The sequence below is a fragment of the Malus sylvestris genome, chromosome 6 (assembly GCF_916048215.2).
Source record: "Malus sylvestris chromosome 6, drMalSylv7.2, whole genome shotgun sequence".
NCBI classification, from domain to species: Eukaryota; Viridiplantae; Streptophyta; class Magnoliopsida; order Rosales; family Rosaceae; genus Malus; species Malus sylvestris.
Window position 1 is genome coordinate 7,586,931 of NC_062265.1, and position 20,515 is coordinate 7,607,445.

Sequence of the window (20,515 nt, forward strand, 5' to 3'; positions counted from 1 at the left end):
CCTATTTTCTTCTTCTTCTCTCTGATTTGCCCTCCTCCTCTTTTTCTTGCAATTTTTTTTTTCTTCTTCTTCTCTACCAGTTTCTGCCCTCCTCTGTCTATTTTTCTTGCAATTTTTTTTTTTCAATTGAATGAATTTGGTTATTGTTCTCTCTAATTTTGCAATTGATTATAATTTTTTTATTAATTAAAATTTTAGGGTTTTGTCAGTATCAGGTCTGAAAAAAATTGACCTATATGTATATTTTTTTTCATTGTGCGCCCATCTCCCCTGATAGAAGAACACCCACCTGGTTTGTTTTCCTGGTATGGGTCGAATCATTGAAAAAAAATCAATTTGGTTAGATTTTTGGCAAGAATTGCAAAGATCCTGAGTTAGATATGTTGAAAATTCGATCCCAGTTGAAGAAATGGGTTCGGACGATATTTCCCAACTTCTCGAGTGTTTTGGTGAATTTGGTTATTTAGTATCTCTGTGTTAATCTACTAAATGGGTTTAAAGTTTAATTTTGGTTGGTGTGGTTATTACCTTCTGAATTTCTCTCTTCTTTTTTTTTTTTCTTCTTGGGTTATCTCGGTTGAAACTCTTTGAGTATGAGTACGGGAAACAAGTTCACGCCCAAGTCTGAAAGTACAACCTGCAGGGAGATGAATTCATTTGAAGTGGGCTTATTGATTTCTACTCTTCTTTGGGTTTATCTGATTATGCCTTGAGATGCTTTAATTTAACTCCATGGTTGCAAAGTTATATCCAAATTGGGGAAATTGAAAGTGCATTTTGATGTATTTCATAAAATTTTAGCATCTGAAATGAAACATGATGATTTCAATAATATCGAGCATGCTGGGTGCGGTGTATATATAAAATAGTGATTTGGTAGCAAGAATTGGTTAGAGTATAAATATAAATAATCCAATCATTAGTACATACCCACACATAAAGTATGTGTGAAATATTTAATTTTTGTTTTTAAAATTGAATGAGAGAGGAAGAGAGTGAGAGAGAACGTGGCAGTGAGAAGAGAGGGAGATAGGTTTATTTTTTAATTTTTAATTTTTTTTAATTCTTTTAAATCAAACATTATACAATAACTTGTAGGTGAGGTTTAAACAAAAATAAATAAAATTTTGTTTTATGAAATTACCTTACTATTCTTAACTTTTTTGTTGTGATAGAAGACAAAAATGTATTTTCACCCTCTATTGCTTGATAAAAAAAGGTTTCATTAATATGTAGTTTAGATTAGTCCGATGTTGCACCAAATATCCGACTAATTTAGTCAGTATTATCTGATAACTATTTATCTTATCAGACTAAATTAATCAGTATAGTCCGAATTGCCAAACGACACCTTAGAGTTTGAGTTTTGTAATATTTTTTCAAAATTGACGGTAACTGGGCAGCACCATTTCATCTCGCTCTCTCTCTCTCTCTCATCACACACAACTCATCCAGATAAGATGGTGCTTGGGTACTCAATAGTGAGTACTTACTTTTAGATTTTATCCAATGATATTTCAACACATTTTATTATTACTTAATAAATAAGAGACGTTATTAGTTTATCTTGGGTTTTAAAAAATAAGGAACACGTTGTTGTACAATTCTAATTTTCAGAATGTTTATGATTCCTCCATGTGATTTTCAGCATGTTTATGAACGAAAGATTAGAGAATCTTTTTGAACTGATTTAGAAAGGACAATGGATGTTTGGCGGATTTACTTCAGGATTTCCAGCTAGTTTATTTATAATTTTATATAGTATGGTTTTATAATGATTTAGATATGATTCGTTGATTAATGTGGTTAAGATTAATATTGTGCATCGTTATTTCATGGAAATGTTATGCTTTGTTGATTGTGGTTTGTTGATGGATAATGTTGTGATCTATGGATGATAAAATGACTACTTTGATTTTCATATGTTTTCGTTTTGTAAATTCGAAGTCTAGTGAGACATGTGCGTTGAGTTCCTTTGAGGGATTCTGACTCTATGTTTTCTTGCCAGTTTTTCATTAATTGTGAATTACGATTGGCTTGATCTCATCTTAGAATACTCATTGTTTCATTTTTGGTCATGTCTTAGGACGGTTAGATAGGTAAGTTTTTTACATCACGTGTCATTCCTAGAGATAATTCAGGATGGGGCATGACACTTCTAATGCAGTACTGATTAATAGTTTTTGTACAGCTGGAATTAGTTAGCCAAGGGCTTTTTGTAATTAGTTGTAAATGTTAGGGTCAATGATGTCAACTGAATTGTATCTATATATACTGAAATGTGTGCGTTGTTTTGTCATTGAATGAAATGAGAAGAAGCATTTTTTACACCTCTGAGTTTTCTTACAAGCTAAGTTTCTTTATTAAGGTTCCACTATAAAATTTAGACATAAGAGTATGATTGACCAAGAATTTAGACATAAGCGAAGAAAGTTGGGGTTCCACTATAAAATCAATTGGTAATATAAGGAGTATATAGCTCAATTACTTTTTATTTGTCCAGTTAAGATTTGATTTTAATTCCTATTTCGGATTATCCTTGTATTTTTCTTTCTACAAATACCTCCACATAAAGAAGAATAAAAAGTAAGTTGTGTAGAATTGTAGAATATATATATATATATATATATATATATTTTATTTTATTTTTTTTTAGAGAACCTCGGCGGTACGAGAGAATTTTATTGATAGGAAAAAAGAAGTTACACCTAGACAGGGAGGACATAAACCTAACCCCTCGTATATGTTTAACTTGGTATTAGAGCAAAATTTTGAAGACTCAATAAAGTAGCTTTTACTTTCTGGTTTTTAATTTTTAATTTCATTGTTTTGAAAACTCAAAACTAAAACTAGCAACCAACGTTCTTCAGTTTTAGAAAAAAAAAAGAGTAAAAACTAAAACCGAATAGTTATCAAATGGTCCCTCAGTTAATGAAATATTACGAGCACTCGTTCATACTCAATCCATGACCATAGTTTTAGCCGCGGCAAACATCCATTTGTCCATCAGTCCAGTCCAAAATTACACTTCTCGTGAAAAGCATATCTATTATCTATGGAAGGGATTCAAGTCAACGAAATCAAGCTTAAAGAAGATGAAGATGACTTGGGAGGACTTGCAACTTGTGAGAAGTTTACAATAAGCCTTATAAATTCATTGCCTTTCAATTGGTTGATCCCAACTCCCAACCGTCATCATTGGTTTTGGCTGGCCACTTCGGACCCCTCCCTCTACCCTTCTCATCTACTTCCTCATTGTATTGCCCCAAGTCAGAAATCAACCCCAACCAACACACTTTGGTGGCCCAAACTTTGTTTAAGATTGTAAACATAGTTGCATCAGTTGGCTAAGATAGTGTGTCTGTCGCTTATCTCATAATTTGAGTCCCTTCTCGTAGATTGGAATAGTTTAAAATATTGTCCTTGTTTAAGATTAAAAAGAAGGATAGGGTCACTAATTCCAACTTGGAGACTTCACTTAATTTTAATATAGGGGTGTGACATCTACACACCTCATTTTACTTCTCACACACCTTTTTAATTTTCGGCCGTCGGATCGGATGAATTGAAGAAGATCAACGGACATAAATTATCAAGGGGTGTGTGAGAAGTAAATATATACTACATTTCATTCCCAGTTGCCAAGCTATGCCTGCCTACATCTTCTTTATCCTCTTCTTCAGCTCAATATTTCTTGATACAGTGCAATCATGACTGCGCTCCCGATATTCAGTCTCCTTTCCATGTAAGAGGCCCGCATTCGCAACACTGTGGCCACCATGGTTATGAGCTTCACTGCAACAACAACACTACCTTAATTCACTTCCCATCGTATGGTGACATGGTAGTGAAATCCATCTCGTACGATGTCAAAAACCTCGATCTTATCGACCCCAAAAATTGCATCCATCAAGTCTTTCTCAATCTCAATCTCTCCCTTACCCCATTTCGATATTACTATGCTCTGAAAGAATACTCGTATCTCAACTCTCCTGTTAGGCTTTCGCCTTCTTTTGCAGAAGTCCCCTGCTTAAGCGGCTTGGGCTATCATGTTTACACTGTGGAGCCTTCTTTGTCGGTCCCGGATTCTTGCAGGGTAGTGAAAACGATCCCCATTACTTTCGGGTGTCGTCCTTATCTCTCGGACAGTAGTTTTGATCTTGGATTAACTTGGGGCTTTCTTGGGCAACAAGATTGTGAAGCAAATGAAGGCCAAAGCTTACCGCAGCTCGAAACAGACCAACAAACACAAGCTAAAAGTAAAATATTACCGGACTCCATCTTTCTTTTCTTTCTTATTCCAAAAACTTTTAAATTTCTAATGATAATTTTAAAACTTCTTGGTGTATAGTAACATAGTAATTCCTTATTTGTTGTCATTATAGTTGGAACCACAAGTTATCGAGTGGGAACAAGGATGGAGCTATATGCAGAAAGGGATCAGCAAGCTAAAGAGGATTATACAAGGATTGCGAGAGCCTCAATTCAGCTCGAAAGATTATATGATGCTTTACACAACTGTCTATAACATGTGTACTCAAAAACCGCCTTTTGATTACTCTCGGCAGCTTTATGACAAATATCAGGAGACATTCGAGAACTACATTAATTCAACTGTGTTGCCCTCTCTGAAAGAGAAGCTTGACGAGTTTATGTTGCAGGAGCTTGTCAAAAGTTGGGAAAATCATAAAGTTATGGTTAGATGGCTGTCGTGCTTCTTTCATTATCTTGATCGCTACTTCATCGCTGATAGATCACTCAGGCCCCCGAATGAAGTTGGACTTAACGGCCTCCGCAACTTGGTTTATCGAGAGATCAAGGCCAATACCAGAGTTGTTGTAATTGGTCTTATTAATAAAGAGCGTGAGGGGGAGCAGATTGACAGAACCCTGCTGAAGAATGTGATTAACATATTCGTTGAAATTGGCATGGGAGAAATGGATGCTTACGAAGAGGACTTTGAAGCACATATGCTAACGGATACTGGAAAATAGTATTCTCGCAAAGCAGCAAGTTGGGTTTTGGAGGATCCTGAAACGGATTACACGTTGAAGGCCGAGGAGTGCTTGCGAAGGGAGAGGGATAGAGTTTCTCATTACCTGCATCCGAGCAGTGAGCAGAAGCTAGTGGAGAAAGTTGGACATGAGCTGCTCGCGGTTTTTGTAACTGATCAACTGCAGCATTCTCTATAGGAAGGATAAGCCTATTGCCAATGTAATAATGTATTTAAGCTGAAACGTTTCTGCTTAATGTTTGTGCAACAATTCACCTAAAATTTGATGAAAACTTCCCTTCAAAAGTAATTTTCCGAGTTTGTGTAGTTTCAATATTTGATTCATTCTTGTTGACAGGACAAAAATTTAATGTGACAGTACGTACGTGGTCATCTCATCACGTACTTGCCACATTTGATTTCTGTTTTGAACATTAATAGGGGCTAAAGTAACATATAAGTTATCAGATTGCAAAACTGAAATTAGAAAATGTTGTGATGCTGCATATGTTTGATACTGCATCTACTGATGCTGCATATGGAATCTAATACCAAGGTGACCCCTAGGTAAATCTCTAGGGTAAGGCTTATTGTAATCTTTAAGGTAAGGCTCATTGTAATCTTTAGGGTAAGGGTATGTAAATCACCTTTCCCTTGATTTAAGGGAGGAGACTGATTGGGTAATGTCTTTGTGCTAGGTTTAGATTAGGTAGGCAACACGCCTTCTTCTTTCTTGTTGACTGCTTGCTGCAGCCATCCTTCCCATCTCGTTTCTTTTCCCTCATCCTTCTCATATATACCCGGACTCACTCTTGTACAAACACATGAAATATACATTGAAACTTTAAACCAGAAAATCTACATGGTATCAGAGCAAGTTTTGTAACCTGCCTCTGGCCATTTTTTTCGCTGCATCTTTCCTTCAATCTTAAGCCATGGTTGAAGAAGATTCAGTAAACATAGAGGGTGACATCTCGCATACCTCTCCTTCAAATTTCTCAGACGTCGAGGTTAACACCAATCAACATTTGTGTTTAGTTCTCTTGAACGAGTTTAATTATCTCCCTTGGTCTCGAGATGTGTCTCTTGGTCTCGGAGGCAAAGGGAAATTAGGGTTTGTAGACATCTCTTCCTCTACATATGGTGCATGGCTTTGCAAGGATCAACTTGTCATGTCCTTGCTGCTCAACACCATGGAGAAACATATTGTTGAGATTTTTAGCTACTACAATTCTTCATGTGAACTTTAGACAACCTTGCAGGATATGTATGGAAATCAAAACAACTATGCACGTGTCTTTTAACTTAAGAAGGACATTGCCAGGGCCCAGCAAGAAGGGAAAACATTTGTTCAACACCTTGGACTCCTCAAGGCTATGTGGAATAAGTTGGATGTATACCTTTCACATACCACAGATCCTGCCATTCTCCTGAAATGAGCTGACGAAAACAGAATATACCAACTGTTGGGGAGTTTGAACTCTAAGCACGACGATCTAAGGAGTCATGTCTTGATGAGTCAAGAGCTTCCCACCTTCAACAATGTTTGTGCAACTATCCAACGAGAAGAAGCAAGGAAGAAAGTGATGAATGTTGAGCACAACTCGAGATTGACTTAGACTTGGGCATATGCCTCAAATTACAAGAACTTGGAGGCTAAGGTGTACAATGGTAGAAATCCACACCTAAAATGCAAATATTGCAATGGCATTGGTCATGTGGAAGACAAGTGTTGGGAACTTCATCCTGAACTCAAGCCTAAGTTCAGCAAAGATGGAAAAATGATACCAAGGTCCTCATAGCAATTTCAACCTCAATACAAGGCCCAACTTGCTAATGTTCATCCCTCTATTGTCTCACAAGGATCCATGGAGTTCACTGCCAATCCATTGTCTCTTGTCAATGAGTTTGCAGCTTATCTTCAAAGTAAGGGACATGGAGGAGGTTCGCAAGCTCAAGGAAATGAAGAGAACAATCATGCAACCATGTTGGGACAATTTGCCGGCTTTCTTGCTGGAAATGAGAAAGTTTCATGAGATGAAGTGATGAGTAGATTTTATATTATATATTTTACCTTAATCTTAGTATATTTTGGTTAATATATTGGAAGAATTTTGATACTTTGAATTGTATTTTCAATATAGGACTTTCGGCTTTCTTGCTGGAAATGAGAAAGTTTCACGAGATGAAGCACCAGATATACTCAAAGCATTCACTACTGCCTTGTTAACTAGTACTGAAAATGATTGTTGGTTAATTGATTCAGGAGCCACAGATAATATGACAAACAAAATCACAAATTTGCATCATTTTAAATGTTTTTCAAATCCCTCACATGTGTTTGTTACAAATGGAAAAACTGTTTTAGTTTTGGGAAAAAAGAGAAATAAACTTACTCTCACACAAAACACCTTCCATTGCCTTATATGTGCCAACATTTCCTCTCCAACTTCTATCAATTGGAAAGATCATAAACACCCTAAACTGCCTGCCATTTTCTCACTAAATAACGTGATGTTTGAAGATGTTCTCACCATGAAGATGATTGGTGAGGGTCTTCATAAATTTACTTTATTACTTGTGCAAGAACACCTGTTTTACTCAAGATTTTCAAGCCCAATCGAAGTCCATGGATGAAAATCAACTTTGGCATAAGAGATTAGCTCACCCCTCTGAAGTTATCTTGTCTAAACTGTTTTCAAATTTTTGTAAATCACATTTTACTTGAAATACTTGTCAATTTTCTATGTTTACTAGACTACCTTTTGGTAACTCAATGTCTAGGACAAGTAAACTTTTTGAAATGGTGCACACCGATGTATGGGGACCTGCAACTGAATCAATAAAAGGGTTTAGGTATTTTGTCTTATTTGTTGATGACTTCTCTCGAATGAGTTTTGTGTATCTTATGAAATCAAAGAGTGAAGTCCAAACTATTTTCAAAGATTTTCATATGCATGTTAAAACTCAATTTCAATCAGACATTAAGGTGTTGAGATCAAATAATGGCACTGAATTTCTATTCAACAACATGCTTCCATACAGAAGTTCTCAGGGCATAATACATCAAACCAGTTGTGTAGGGACTCCCCAAAAAAATGGAGTAGACGAGAGAAAAAATAGAGATCTCATGGAGAAGACTCGTGCTCTTAAGCTTCACATGCATGTTCCAAAGAAATTTTGGTCATTAGCCATCCTCACTTCCGCTTACCTCATTAATCGACTCCCAAGTCGTGTGCTAGAGTTTAAATCTCTCTATGAAGTACTCAAGGGTAGAAAATTTGATTTGACACACCTCAAGGTTTTTGGATGTGTTTGCTTGGTTCACATTCAAGCCTTGAACCATGACAAATTAGATGTCTGGGCAACCAAGTGTGTGTTTGTGGGGTATTCTTCCACCCAAAAGGGATACAAGTGCTACAATCCAGCCACTAAAAAGTGTGTTGTGTCAAGGGATGTGAAATTTGAAAAGATTGCCCACATTTTACTCATAGAGAGAATACTGCAGGTCAGGGGGAAGAATTGTTTGAAATGTTTCCACTTCCTCCGGTCATTAATAATCCAGTGTTGAAAGAAAGCTTAGTTGCAATGATACCAAATATTGAAGAAATACAACCTGGCTCAATCTCTGATCATTGTATCCCTGCTAATAAGGGAGACGAGGAGTCTCATTCTGATCATTCACAATCTCCGACAGAGTCTCAAGGGTTTAGAAGAAATCGTCTCGAACCAGAAAACCTCCAACTAGGCTGCAAGACTATGTTACTTATGCCTCACTGTATCTTATCAGTTAAACTATCAGCCTTGGTGAGTTCTCAACATCTCATGATTCATTTCTCTGTGAAATTGATAAACTCAGTGAACTAGAAGCTTTCAAGAGACATCTATCCTCCCACAATGGACTCAAGCCATGGTAGATGAGCTTCATGCTCTAGAAGAAAATAAAAACTTGGAGCTTGGTTCAACTACCACCAAGAAAAAAGGCTGTTGGAAGTCGTTAGATTTACAAGATTAAATTCAAGGCTAATGGTTCTATTGAGAGACACAAGGCCAGGCTTGTTGCTCGAGGGTTCACTCAAACCTTTGGGGTAAATTACAAGGAAACATGCACTTGTGGCCAAGATGAATTTAGTGAGGGTTTTACTCTCAATTGCAATCAATTGTGGGTGGACTCTTTATCAAATAGATGTGAAGAATGCTTTCTTTCACGAAGAGTTACAAGAAGAAATGTACATGCAGCCTCCTCCAGGTTATGATGGTATTAAAGGCCACATGGTTTATAAACTACACAAGGAAATCTATGGATTGAAACAATCTCCAAGAGCTTGGTATGCCAAGCTCAGCTCAGTTCTAGAGAATAATGGATTCCTATGAAGTACTATTGACTCCTCATTGTTTGTAAGAACTAACACTAGTGGGAAATTGGTGGTGCTTATCTGTGTGGATGATCTCATCATCACAAGAGATAGTGTCGCTGAAATTGAGGCACTAAAACTCTCACTATGCCAAACCTTTGCTATCAAATACTTGGGAAAGCTGAAGTATTTTTTGGGCATCAAAAGGGCAACCTTTTCAAAGGGATTGTTTCTACATCAACGAAAATATGTATTAGATTGATGTGTTATAAACTTACACACAAATTAAACCCTCTTTTTGACAATTGTAGTAAAGATGTAAGTAGGGATCGTTCTGGACCGGGGATTATGAGGGATTGCTAATCTATTAAAACTGACCTTAAAACATCAAACTAGGCTTTAAAAACACTTAACTAGACTCAAAGAACTCAAAACAAACTGAAAAGACTCAAAACTAACTAGAATGGCTCAAAACAGCTTAAAACAACTAAATAGACTCAAACTAGACACTAGCAATGACTTGGACGAAAATTGATTGAAACTTGACTCAAAACACTTAAAAACACAAACTCAGACTGATTCTAACTAATTAGACACTCTAAGGTAAAGGGGATTGGGTTTTTGATGAGTTTTAAGCAAACAAACAAATTGTAAAACTAAACAGATTGTAAAACGAATTTTGGGAAATAAGATGGTTGATGGATTAGCTAGAGGTTCATTCTTCACACATGGCACACTTGTACATGAATCGATTTCCAATTTCTTTTCAATAAATTATGAAGTTCAACACCCCAGATTAACCATGATGCACTAATTAATCCTCAGATTTTCCTTGACTCTTTGAATTGGATGAAAGCATGCGACAACCCAAATTATTCTCGAAAAGTCCCCTACATGAATGCATAATAGAGATACAATCAGAGATCATTACGTTCCATAAAAATCTTAAGTGTTGACGAGACATTTGTAACTATGAATGCATAATACGTTTGACAAGAATTCAATTAACACGATTGTGACTAGTAACCTTCACTACTCATGAATATAAACTTGTAACAATTAAGTGAAACTCATTTATATTCTAGCATCAAATTCATGCATGAAAACGAAGTATGCATCCTTAATCAACATACAAGAATCAGTTTTGAAGAAAACAGTTAATTGAATTGCATTCACAACTTATCAAATCACAATTGGAAGAAATCAATTCATATCTCAAGGATGTTCATGGCTTCGAACTTCCCTCTAGCTAAGTAGGGGTTTAGCTCCACATGTTCACAAAACAAAGATACATAAATTTAGACATTGAAAACAAAATATTGAAAACACTTAAGAATGATCCAGCAATCCAAACTTGAATGCAAGCTCCAAGGGTCCTCCTTCTTCTCTTTGTTGCGACACAAGGTATGGGTTTGAGTGGTGGTTTGTATGGGAGAATGGTTGAAAGTATGTATGGTGGTGAATGGGTGAGATGATGGATGCAGCAAAGATGTTTGTATATGGATTTTGGTTGTGAGAATGGTGGTGAAAGGTGTGTATGGAAGTGGATGAATGATGAATGCCCAATGGCTGTTACACACTTACTTAAATAGCAAAATATGTCAAAACACTAAGGAAATACAACTAGGGTGCGGCAAAAAAACCAAGGGAAAGAAAGTAATGATTGTAGAAGGATTTTTAACTCTAAATCAAATCAAAAATCCAAGGAAAAGGTTAAAGGGACAAGGAAGGGGACACAAGGCAAGGGAAAGGGAAAGGTATGACACAATAGTGAAAGTGAAAGTGAAAGTGAAAGTTGTGGCAGAAATCTAGAAGAAAGGGGAAGGAGTGCACAGATAGGGAAAAGAAAGGGAGTGGTATGACAAGGAAAAGGGAAGGAAAGGCAAAAGGTCAAGGCTGCAAGGAATGAGACAGGATATGTGCACGGCAAGGAAGGTGAAAGGTGGTGGAATGGTTCAGCAAGGGGACAATGAAGGGGACAAGGGTGGTGTGTAAGGCAAGGAAGGGGAAAGTGATAAAATGGTGTAGCAATGAGCCAATGGAGGGGACAAGAATGGTGTGCACGGCAAGGAAGGTGAAAGGTGGTGTGACACCCCTTTGTGGCTGAGATTAAGGCTTCTAGAATCCTTTATTTAGTGTCCTAATATCTTTAGGAACCCTCCTTGTGGCTAGAACTTAGTTGGATTAGGATTAAGAAAGGTTAAATCAAAATAAGGTAACTTGACTCATGTTTCTTCTTTTCTTGCTAAGCTCTTTATCTTCTTTAAATTAACTCTTCTTTATCTTTAACACATTCCTAGCCTCTTTCCATAAAATCTACAGAAAAATTTTAAACTGCATTGAAGAAGTGCAAAATGGCTCAGATTGCATGGACTAAATATGCAATTTTTTCTTTTTCAATGAAACAATATTAATGATCTGTGTGGCTCAAAGTAAAAAGAATGTATGTATTTGTTCTCACGTATGGTGCGGAATGAGAAACTTTTTATTGTGACCGAAATACAAGTAATACACCACGTGTTTTTATATAAGTAGTGAGAAATTTTATTTTTTAAGTTATTAATTTTTAGGAAATTTAGCCATAAATTAATAAAAAAAATTACTAATTAACCATATATCATCAATGCAGAGGTTTTCTTTTGGACTTAATCAATGGACTATTTACATTATTTTGGTATAAGTCAATAAAGAAAGCCCAAGTTACTATAAGCCATTACAAAATTACGTTTTTGCCTAACAAATCTCCCTTTATTTGCGCAAAGAAGCCTTCCATTCAACTGATGAACTATCATGCGAAGAAGCCTCACATTCAATAGAGGACAATCGCACCAGAGCTTCAATGGCAGCGAAATTTTTTCTTCAATTTTAGCTGCAACTTTAATCAAGATACTTGGTTGATGCATACGATTCCAAATCTTCTAAGATTTTCAGTTTTCTGCTGTGTTTAGAGATCAACCATATTTGGTGTTTGATAAATTGAGATATGTGTTTTTTTCCCAATTATGTTCTATGCATTCAATTGTTTCTTCGTTTTCTCTTTGTTTATTTGCATTGAATTGATGTAGTTTTGTGATTTTGTACTAAATTTGAATTTAAATTTTTCAAAATTTGGCTTTGCCTATGGTTGTGGATATGATTTGATAATTTGTTGCTCTGAAATTTAAGCTTCTTCGAAATCTCAGTTAATTATAGCTTAGATGTTCGTTGGGTAGAGTTTTGGTGTTTGTTTGATTGTGTTTGAGTGTTAGTGGCATCTTTTCAATTTTGTAGGAACTTCATTGCAGTGTCTATTTATGTTTTGTGTTAGTGATTTCAGTCCTTTTGTTTTTGTTTTAGGATAATGGAGCTTTGTGTGATTGCAAAGTGTACATACAAAATGGAAAATTTGTTTTTTCCAGTTTCACGTAGTTCTTTATATGTTGACGTTTACAAAGTGATTCATTTGAGGTTTAAGGAGTTGTATATGAGAAGTTTCATGCTGAGGTATTCACTGTTGAATTATTCTAATTGTGTATTAGAAAATGAGAATGAGTTTGATATAATGTTGGCATGTTTGACAATAGCAAAGGCAAAATCAATTGATATATTGGTAAAGGATGTTAGTGTGTGTAGTGAGGTTTTGTCAATGGGTAATGATCTAGTACAATGGAACGACGATAGTTCTTTATCTTGTGCTACAAGTTCAAGTTGCAAAGATCGCAAAAACTTCTTGGGAAGGTCAATGACAGCTAGTAGCAAGGCTTTGTTGTCTAATGAATGGTTGCATTATATTCATCACGTTGGGCAACAATTTGAGGATGGGGTAGAAGATTTTTGCATAATTGTGTAAGTATGCTCTTGAGGCAGGTTTAGTTTTGTATATTTGAACAATGACAAAAGTCGCATCATTGATGTGTATTTCATCATAAAATTCAAATGTTAATAATTGAAAACTACAATGCATTTAAAACTTAACATAAAAATTAAGAAACTTCATTCCAGTTGTTGTTTACTTACATTTTCATCCTTGCTACCCTCATCCTCATCACCCTCCTCATTCTCGTCACCCTGATCCTCTTCACCATCATTATTTGTTGCACTAGCAAAATTTTCATCCTTGACATCATCGTGATTTCCATAATCATACCCTTCCACATCATCACAATCATTAATCTCACTTTGTGCTTCGAAAAATGGTTGCACCATGAAAGTTATTGTGTTATAATATGTATGATTGTAGATATGTAAATTTCGTTGCATACAAATGATGCATCACAAGGCTCCACATGGCATATGACTCATCATAAATGGACAAGTCATCAATGACATGTCGCACAAATCAAGCAAAGGAAGTGTAAAACATCCCCAAAATTCGGCACAAGGGAGGAAATCCCCCTTAAAATCGGCAAGGGGCCCAAAATCTCTCAAAACCGGAAAGAAAGCCAAAGCATCTTCACAAAACAAGCAAGAATTAAAGATTGATCACAAAGTAGGCAACAAGGCTTATAAATTTCGGCCAATATGAAGAAGGTGGCTAAAATTAAGACACAAAACATGCCTAAATTCTCCCATGGACGAATCATGTCACAAATCAAAGCCAAATCCATCCAAAGGCAAGCTTTGAAAGTCTATAAATACAAGGACCCAAGACACACAAAGGGGCCGAAAATCCTACATAGCTAATTGAAGCAGACTTCATTCGAGGGGTGCAATACCCTAAATGGATCTCCAACATCATCATTGTCCTTAAGAAATCTGGACAAATACTTGTTTGCATAGACTTCTGAGACCTCAACGATGCTTGCCTGAATGATGACTTTCCCTTGCCAATCATCAAAATCATAGTGGACGCGACCACTGGCCACGAGGCACTACCATTCATAGATGGCTCTTATGGGTACAATCAAATCCGCATTGCTCCCAAAGACGTGGAGCTAACACCGTCTGCACTCCAAAAAGTATCTACTGCTACAAGTTAATGCCTTTTGGCTTGAAGAACACTGGGGCTACATATCAATGTGCAATGTAGAAGATCTTCAACAACATGCTACACAAAAATGTAGAATGTTACATAAGCAACGTAGTTGTCAAGACCAAGAAGATATCCGATCACTTGAAGGATTTACGAATGTTGTTCGACAAACTACGGCACTACAACCTCAAGATAAACTCGTTGAAGGTGCATTCGGCATCACCTCTGGGAAGTTTCTTAGCTTCATTGTCAAGCACCGTGGCATTTAATTAAACCAATCGAAGATTAAAGCCATTCAAAGAATGTCCGAGCCAAGGAATCTACACGAGTTGAAAAGTTTACAAGGACGGCTAGCCTTTATCAGGTGCTTTATCTCTAACCTTGTTGGACGCTGTTAACCCTTCAGTTGACTCTTGAAGAATGATGTTTCATTCATATAGGATGACATCTATCGTAATACCTTTAAGAGCATAAAAAGGTACTTGGTAAGCCCACCTATCTTAGGAGCTCCCGTGCCTGGAAAGCCGTTCATCCTATACATTGCCGCACAAGAAGGTTCCATTGGAGCACTCTTGGCATAAGAAAATGAAGACCAAAAGGAAATAGCACTCTACTACCTAAGTAGAACTCTCATTAGTGCCAAGCTTAACTACTCACCAATCGAGAAGATGTGCCTTGCCCTAGTCTTTGTCGTCCAAAAGCTAAGACACTACATGCATGCTTACATTATCCACTTGGTTGTTAAAGCTGACCCAATCAAGTACGTTATGTCCAAACCTGTTCTGATAGGACGACTAGCTAAATGGTCGTTACTTCTCAATCAATATGAGATTATCTATGTCCCAGCTAAAGTCGTCAAGGGATAAGCCCTAGCAGATTTCCTTGCCGACCATCTAATCCTAGCCGATTGGAAAATCACAAATGACTTGTTTGATGAAGAAGTGTTCTACATCGACATCTTCCTGACATGGACAATGTTCTTTGAAAGATCCGCACGAATGGACGGAGCAAAGGCAGGAGTAGTTTTCATGTCACCACAAAGACAAGTACTACCCTACCAAGCATTGATCATTAGACTCCAAATGGCGATCGACATGGAAATCATAAAGCTAGAAGTGTATGGCGACTCCAAGCTCATAATTAATCAACTCTTGACTGAATATGAAGTGAGGAAGGATGATCTTGTACCATACTTTTGGCTAGCAACTCAACTGCTACAAAAGTTTGAGGCTGTAACGCTAGAACATGTGCCAAGAAAAGAAAATCAAATGGCAAACGCTCTTGCTAACCTAGCCTCAAATAGGGCACTAGGAGAAAATGAAGTTGCGGACGTGCTAGTTTGCCAAAGATGGGTGATCCTACTCGTCACTAAAATGCTACTAGATGATACAAATCTCATCTTAGTATTTCTAATCGACGCTGAAAAGTGGAGACAACCACTGATTAACTACTTAGAGCATGGACAACTTCCAGACGATCCTAGAAACCAAACTGAAATACGTCAACGAGCACCTCACTTCCTCTACTACAAAGAAACACTATACCGACACTCTTTTGAATGAGTACTTCTGAGATGCCTAGGTGAGGAAGAAGCCAATCAAGCCATGGAAGAAACACACTCAGACGTATGTAGGACATATCATTCTAAACCAAAGCTACATTTCCAGCTCAAAATAATGGGTTACTACTAGCCAAGCATGGCGAAGGATTGCCTGGAGTACACCAAAAGGTGCCAAGCCTGCCAATTCCATGCCAACTTTATACATCAATCGCTTAAGCCATTACACTCTACAATTGCTTCATGGCCATTTGATGCATGGGGATTAAACGTCGTGGGACCAATCACACCAAAATCATCTGCTGGAGAAGCCTACATCCTAGCCGCAATGGAGTACTTTTCCAAGTGGGCTGAAGCAGTACCCCTAAGGAAAGTCAAGAAGGAAACTGTCATCCATTTCATCAAAGAGCATATCATTCATCGATATGGTATGCATCGCTACATCGTCACCAACAACAAAAAATAGTTCTCCATTCGACTCATGGACGAGCTCTGCGATAAATACAAATTTAAGCAGCATAAGTCTTCCATGTATCATGCTTCAGCCAACAGTCACATGGAAGCATTCAACAAAATGTTGTGCAACCTCCTAAAAAAGGTAATCGGCCGAACAAAAAGAAACTGGCATGAAAGAATAAGCGAAGCATTTTGGGCATATAGGACGACATGTAGAACTCCTACCCAAGCTACGCCTTATTCTCTAGTATATGGTGTGGAAGATGTCCTACCACTCGAAAGTCAAATCCCTTCACTAAGGATGGCTATACAAGAAGGCTTGACTGAAGATGAAAATGCAAAGTTATGACTTCAAGAGTTAGAAGCAGTCGATGAAAGGAGGCTTGAAACTCAACAACACTTGGAATGCCATCAAGTATGGCTATCCAAGGCATTCAACAAGAAAGTCCGCCTAAGTTCTTTCCAAACTGGAGATCTTATCTTGGTATTACGAAGGCCTATCATCACAACTCACAAAACAAAAGCAAGATCACATCAAAGTGGGATGGATTTTACGTAATAGGTGTACACCAACGACGCCTACTTAATCATGGTGGAAGATAGCTTGAAGATTGGCCCCATCAATGGCAGATTCTTAAAGCGCTACTACCCCTAAACCAAACAAACAATGCTCCTTGTTAGCTCGAGCTTAAAAGGTAACACTCAATTCGCACAAGCTTAAAAGGTGACACCCAATGCTCCTCGCCTACATGAGCCTAAACTGCACATAGCACAAAGCTCATCGCCTACATGAGCCTAAACTGCATGGCACAATGCTCTTTGTTCGCACAAGCTTAAAAGGCGACACACAATGCTCCTTGTTCGCACTAGCTTAAAAGGCGACACCCAACGCTCATTGTTCGCATTCACATTGCAGGACTTCAAAACACGTTTCCTACATGTGACAAGCACATGCCTACAACGCGCCTTGAAGTGGGGGCATTTGTAAACATGTAAATTTCGTTAAATACAAATGATGCCTCACAAGGCTCCTCGTGGCATATGACTCATCACAAATGGACAATTCATCAATGACATGTGGCACAAATCATGCAAAGGAAGTGTAAAACATTCCCAAAATTCGGCAAAAGGGAGAAAATCCCCCTTAAAATCGGGAAGGGGCCCAAAATCTCTCAAAACCGGAAAGAAAGCCAAAGCATCTTCACAAAACAAGCAAGAATTAAAGATTGCTCACAAAGTAAGCAACAAGGCTTATAAATTTCGGCCAATATGAAGAAGGTAGTTGAAGCTTTCTTTCGACCAAAAGCCGAAACACTCCCTTAAAGAATCAACAAGCCCTTGTGCTGATTCTTTCAAGACTTTGTTGCAAGCTCAAAACTTGTAACGACGTTCAATTCAAGATCAAGTCGTCAAGGCCCTTGAATCAACGAAATCTCACATCTACACCACCTTTGCCATAGCTTTGACGTGAAAACCATCCACGCGTTGTTTTCAAGCTCAAAACTTGAAACAATCGTTCAATCTTTCGTTCGAGATCAAGTCATCGCGACCCTTGGATCAACAACCTACACATCTACATCAAATTTGAAGATTGGATCAAAGGAAAATTGTAAACAGAGATTGTAACCCTACAAATTCAAATCAATACAAATCTACTTGGTACACGTGTTCTCATTTTATTTGTTACAGAATTTTCATGTTTACAATGATCAAAAGTAAAACATGCGTATAATGCTATGAGTATGTTTATACCTCAATATTTTGAACATTCCCTAATTGGTTGAATTTGGTGTGCAGCTCTTGAAGGCTCCATTTTGTCATTATTGGTGTGGAGATCTCCTTCCCAATCACTGGTTGTATGAGAGTAGTTCTATCACAGAGTAGTTCTATCACATAACAGAAACTGCATAAAAATAATGAAATACATGTTAAGTTAAAAGCTAATTTTTATACTATAAAAACATCAATCCAAAAAGTAATAAAAACAAAAAATTAAAATAAAAATGAATATAAAAAATTGTTGGACTCACTGGAAGTATAATGATGCAACCACCGATTGATCCCATTGGTTTATTTTCAGTTTCTTTCGCCTTAGCGTGTTCAACCAATGAAGTGTTGATGTAGCTACAAACAAATTGAGCCCATGAATATTTAGATAACTTCTCTAACTTCTCGCAATACTCCACAATTTTCGAGTTTAGTGTGCTAGTAAAGTTGCTGAAAAGCATCGTGAGACATAACTCAAGAAGGATTAACACTACCACATCCTTGTCGTAGTCAACAACTTCAGACTCTTCTTCACTCATTTCTTTTCCTTTTCCTTTTGCTTAATTTGAATTATGTAGAGGTGGATTGGTAGCCCATGCAATTGCTTTATAAAGTCCATTATCAAGTTTCACTTTCGATATTTTCCATTTACCAAAATACCTTTGTCGGAAAGTTGAGTTGAACCTTGGCCCTATCATTTAGGCATCTTTCCTTCATTTGGTAGCCCCAAAACCTTCGTCACTTATTTGGAGGTTATTTTGATACTTTGTTTCCCAAAGTTGAATGACTTGGTTTGATGGTTACTTTCACCATCTCGTTCAAGTCGAAGTCCAACTTGACTATGTCATCCTTGCTCACATCGTAGAATGGCTTTATTAAGGGCCAACATGGAGTTTTCTTTGGCAAGTCAATTTGCTTACTATTGAGGATGCCTTTCACCTCTTGAACAATTGTGTTGAAGGCATTCGTGTTGCACCTAAACTACGCATGGTCTAGGTGCTTAGCTTTTCGATCACATGCCTTTCTGTTTTCTTGCCCTTTTGCTTTCATTTTTTAAGTACTGCCTTTCGCTTGTCTATGTATCCCTTTAACTTTTTTTGGGGACATGTTTCAACTGTAAAAGAAAAAAAAATATACAGTTTCTGTAAGCGATATTAATACTGTATGTATGAATCCATTAATGTAAAAGCATACAACATGAATTAGACACTGCAACGAAGTGCCTAAATTCACGAACAAGAAACAGACACTATGTTCCAGTGTTTGAATCCACAAACCTATTTGAATCTCAATGCACAATTATAGAACAAGAAACAAACACTACAACAAAGTGTCTGAATCCACAACCTATTTGAATCTCAATGCACAATCACAGAACAGGAATCCACAAAATTTAGAATTTGAAATGGAACACATAACCTAAGAAAAAGAGAACGGGAAGAGGGAATTAAACTAAACAACATAACCACCATGAATAAACATACACAGAGCCAACAAATATGCCGAAACAAACTAAATTTGTTATATGCCCATACCAATTTTAATATCCAAACAAGCTCAAATTCAAAACCAAAAGGTATAGTGTGCAAAATTACATCAAAGCTCTCAAAAACACAATTCAAATAACCTAAAACGTAAGAATTGAAGAACAAGAAGAAAATAGGGAAAAACAAATTACCTTGAACGTGATTTCTCAGTCGCAAGTGCAAATTGTTCGTTGGAATCAGTGCAAATGCGAATTGTTCGTCAGAATTTATGGATGTTGTGCGATTTAAAATGAGGGAGATGGAAAGGTTTGGTGTTTTAAATGATAATGGCATCATTTGTAATTTTAATTTGATTGAGGTGCTTTAATGCATCTTAAAGTCTCATTGACCTATTTATAATTCCAATAAATTTGATTGACCTATTGTTAGTATCATAACTTTTAATTGATTTTATACAAAATCACCCATAATTTTTTAACACACATATCTCACCATTTGTATAGTGACATGTGGTGTACCACCCCGTGTTCTAGTCACGTTGAAAAATCTCTCGATAAATAACATATCTCATCATACTTAATATTAAAATATGAATTAGGGTGAGGGTGGGCCGGTAAATGAGTGATTATGTTAAGTTAATAGTTTTGACGAGTGAAGTGAACTTGTGATTTGCTGCTTAATTGCTCTAATTATGTGCTTAGTTACAACCGAAGTTACATAATTTTCTCTTCAAAAAGGGAACCTGGTGATGATTTTGTCACGTCAGTCCACTTTTTGGGGGTTAAGAAGACTAAGAGAGGCATTTCAGCCTCTTTCTAGCCACTATCTTCTTATTCACCAGCATCATGATGAATTTCCAGCTATTGTTACTCGTTTGAAAAGTACTTTTAAATGACTGAAAATGCCTTTACATAAAAAAAACACTTTTGCATGATTAACTTGTATTTT

General features: G+C 36.9%; 1 long non-coding RNA gene and 2 pseudogenes across 2 annotated transcripts; 2 read left to right on the forward strand and 1 right to left on the reverse strand.

The window, feature by feature from the left end:
* The first annotated feature begins 3,633 nt into the window (after nucleotides 1-3,633).
* Nucleotides 3,634-4,390, forward strand: LOC126627519 (putative RING-H2 finger protein ATL21A; annotated as a pseudogene).
* On the forward strand, nucleotides 4,386-5,303 carry LOC126625423 (cullin-1-like; annotated as a pseudogene).
* A 12,175-nt stretch (nucleotides 5,304-17,478) lies between these two features.
* LOC126627522 (uncharacterized) lies at nucleotides 17,479-19,838 on the reverse strand. Of its 2 annotated transcripts, XR_007625032.1 has the most exons (5): nucleotides 19,759-19,838; nucleotides 18,575-19,194; nucleotides 18,344-18,437; nucleotides 18,066-18,216; nucleotides 17,479-17,886 (listed from the first exon to the last, which is right to left on the reverse strand). It is a non-coding gene; the product is annotated as an uncharacterized LOC126627522 (long non-coding RNA). The 2 variants fall into 2 exon arrangements; XR_007625031.1 differs by having other exon boundaries at nucleotides 18,344-19,194.
* Nucleotides 19,839-20,515: the final 677 nt, after the last annotated feature.